Raw genomic sequence first — 3,905 nt, forward strand, 5'->3', positions numbered from 1 at the left:
CTTCCCCCCCCCCCCCACACTTAAATTACACATTGTCCTCAATGTGTCCCAAAAATAAATTTTTAGGTTGATTGGATGTGTGATGTGGTGTTAAAAAGCAAATATTTATGTTACTGGCAGTCTGGACACGGCCCCGTGGTGACCGGGCACGGCCCCGTGGTCAGGTGCCAGTAACAGAAATTAAAGAAATGAGACAGAAGCCTGGACACGGGGGCGTGTCCGTTGAACATGGCCCGTGTCCAGTTACCTGAACTGGGCGTTTTTCTGCAGGTGGCTCAACATGGGGCCATGTTGGTTGGGCACGGCCCGTGTTGAGCTTTCTGTGATGGAGATTTGTGTCGGGTTGCTATGTTCTTTGTGCATGGGGCCATTTTTCTCGTTCCCTTTTTCATCCATTACCACCATAAGTGTGTTTTATTCCTACAAATTAAAACTAAAAGATTAAACTAAACTAAGGATAGTTCCGCGGATTGCCTCCGTGGTGCGCCACGTTTATAAGGGTCCTTGGCTAGACCCAATGCGAGGTTATATGTTTTCTGAGTGGGATGCTTGGCGTCCCATGTTACACCGTCGGAGAGCAGCATCCAAGCTCGAATCAATAACCTTCATGTAGTTGACCGGGTCTTCGTCCTCTATTCTTTTCCCGACTCCGAATTTCACTTCATCATCCCCATATCTCAAAGTGAGTGTTCCGTCATTCATATCTACCACCGCTTGGACGGTGGCAAGAAAGGGTCTTCCTAGTATGAGGGGAACCTCGGTGTCTTCTTCCATATCTAGTATGACAAAGTCGGCTGGATAGACGAATCTGCTTACCTTTACCAAAACGTTTTCGATGACACCCTGTGGAAATTTGATGGAGCGATCAGCGAGTTGTATGCTCATTTTTGTGGGACTCGTGGTTCCCAAGCCGAGTCTTTTAAACATAGATGAGGGCATGAGGTTAATGCTAGCCCCAAGGTCGGCTAGAGCATTACGAACGGGGGATTCCCCTATTGAACAGGGAATCGTGAAGCTTCCGGGGTCGATTTTCTTTTGGGGAAGTTTATTGAGTACGAGTGCAGAGCATTCTTCGCCTAAATTGACTAACTGCAAATTTTCAATTTTCTTTTTATGCGTAAGGAAGTCCCTCATGAATTTAGAGTATTTGGGCATTTGTGTTAGGACCTCGATAAAAGGAATATTGACATGCAATTGTTTTAACAGACTTTCGAACTTTGCAAATTGCTCATTGGTCTTTTGACGAATTAACCTACCGGGGTATGGAACTCGAGGAGCCTTGGTAGGTTCTGGTGATGGAGGGGAGTTCTTCTCTTGCAGAGGTGTGGGTATTGTTTCTTCAGTTGGCGGTGGCACTTCTGCAGGCCCTACGGTGCGGTTTCGTAGCGTGATGAGGTGAACTTGCGCTTTTGGGTTTGTTTCGGTATTACTAGGTAATGTGCCTTGCGGTCTCTCGGCAAAATTTTGAGCTATTTGATTTAATTGTTTTTCTATGTTTTGAATGCTAGCTTGTTGATTTCTAAAATTTGATTCTAATTGTAGAAATCTTTCCGAGTTTTTCTTTTCAGTGTCGGAGATGAGGCGAAATATAGTATCTTCGAGCCTTTCTCGTCCACTTTGTTGTTGAGTGAAATTTTGTGACTCATTTCTTGGTTGTTGAAAGTTTGTTCGTTGGGTTTGTTGGTTACTACTATTGCCGGGTTCCCTCCAACCAAGGTTTGGGTGGTTTCGCCATCCTTGGTTGTAAGTTCCCGTTGGGGGACCCGACGGCCTAGGTCTATTATCAATGTAGTTTACCATTTCTTGTTGATCGTCCGTTTCTTTCATACAACTCCAATTTTCATGTGACCCACCACACCCTTCACAAGCCATAACCGAGACTGTTTTTGTCATTTCCAATTTTTTTATCTTTGAAGAAAGGGCCTCGATTTGGGCTTGTAAAGAAGTGCTTTCATCAACCTTATGGGCGCCCGGGGCAATAGATTTATTCCCCCGGGGGGTGTGCCATTGAAAATTGGTTTGAGCAATTTCCTCAATTTGATTATATATCTCGTGTGGGCGTCGATTACCTAAAAGTCCCCTGGAGCTAGAATCAAGTGTCTGTCTTGTGTGTGGCAACAATCCATTATAGAAAGTGGATACTTGTTGCCATATCGCAAGGCCGTGATGCGGACACTTATGTAATAACTCCTTGAACCTTTCCCAAGTTTCATATAAGGATTCCCCGTCCTCTTGTGAATATGTATTAATTTCAGTCATTAATTTAGCAGTTTTAGCGGGAGGGAAATACTCATATAGAAATTTTTGGGCTAGTTCATCCCAGGTGTTTACCGATCCAGCTGGGAGGGCGTTGAGCCAAGCTTTCGCTCGGTCTTTTAGTGAGAAAGGAAACATACGGAGGCGGATGGCGTCATTTGATGCTCCGTTGATCCGAAAGGTATCACATATTTCTAAGAAATTGGTGATATGTAGATGGGGATCCTCGTCCGCAAGCCCGTGGAAGGTTGCGGAGTTTTGGAGCATTTGTATCAAATGCGGCCGAAGTTCGAAGTTATTAGCTTCGACATTCGGAGCATTGATAGCGGCGCCTAGGTTACCTACGGTAGGTCGTAGATAATCCATAAGGGTACGTTGGTCCGCCATTGGAGGTGGATCACCCGAAACCTTCTCTTGGTTTTTAGCTTTTAACCTTTTTCTGAGAAAGCGTTCGGGTTCTTCTAGTGGTTCTTTTATGTCCTTATTGGAACTGGAGCTCATACACTACGTAAGGTTGACGTCAGGTTCCAAGTCCTGCAATAAAAACAGAAAAGAATGCTGGTCAGAAGGTTCACCACGGCCCCGTGTTCAGCGAACACGGCCCGTGGTCGGAGTTTCAGTTAATATTTTCCAGACCCCAGTTACTGGAAGTTGGACACGGCCCCGTGTTGCACCGACACGGCCCCGTGGTCAGCCTTCTGTAACTTGGAAAACAAAAAACTGCCAATAACGATGCTGGGCACGGCCCGTGTCCGACCAGGCACGGCCCGTGCTGAGCTCTGCAGAAGCTGAAAAACTAAGAAAAATCCTAAAAATTAAAAAGAAAAATAAAAATATGATTAGGCCGTTGATTCCTAACTTTCTTAAAATCCTTGTGTCCCCGGCAGCGGCGCCAAAAACTTGATGTGTGTTGGTGTGTATATAATTTAGATATATAATTAAGCACTTTTTACACCTTTAGCCAAGTTTTAAATTTATAAAACACGATATTTACTAACACTAAACACACATATGGGCAAGTGCACCCATCGTGGACGTAGTATAGTGTTGGTAAGATACCGAGGTCGTCCAAGCACACAAGAGCTTTTAATACCGGTTTATCCTCAACGTCTAATCAAATCAAAAAGTGAGAAAAATGTTTTTAAACTAAAAAAATAAAAACTAACTAAATGCTGAAAAATAAAATAAAATTAAAACAGATAGACAAGATGAATCACTTGGATCCGACTCGTGTATTAGTATAACCTTTGATTATTTTCGCACTTTTGCACTTGTTTAAGAGATTATCTTAGTTATTGTAGTAGGCCCCTCTTTTGAAGGCGACCTTACCCTCAACCCAGTAGTTTGAGTCAGCAAGGATACAATCCTAAAGGGTCGGATTATTGAAAGATAATGAATTAAGTTATTAATGCAAATTATGGTAGGCCCCGCTTTTGGCGGTGACGTTACCCTCGGCTAAGTAGTCTGAGTCAGCAGGGATACAGTCCTAAATAGCCGGGTTATAGTATTAATAGTAGTTAACTTATGAGGGGGTCAAAGAGTTTGGATCCCCGCCATCCAATACCTATGGGCATTGAAGGAGATCCTACTAAATTTAACCCAGGTCCCAAGCAGGACCTCTAAACGCTGAACAAGGGCAAGACCCTTAC

The 3,905-nt window shown here is 43.9% G+C and overlaps 1 non-coding gene across 1 annotated transcript; it reads left to right on the forward strand.

Annotated features, from left to right (window-relative positions):
• Window positions 1-2,158: 2,158 nt before the first annotated feature.
• On the forward strand, window positions 2,159-2,265 carry LOC118483441. Its single transcript, XR_004870729.1, has one exon. It is a non-coding gene; the product is annotated as a small nucleolar RNA R71 (small nucleolar RNA).
• Window positions 2,266-3,905: the final 1,640 nt, after the last annotated feature.

This window comes from Helianthus annuus, chromosome 10 (assembly GCF_002127325.2).
Source record: "Helianthus annuus cultivar XRQ/B chromosome 10, HanXRQr2.0-SUNRISE, whole genome shotgun sequence".
NCBI classification, from domain to species: domain Eukaryota; kingdom Viridiplantae; phylum Streptophyta; class Magnoliopsida; order Asterales; family Asteraceae; genus Helianthus; species Helianthus annuus.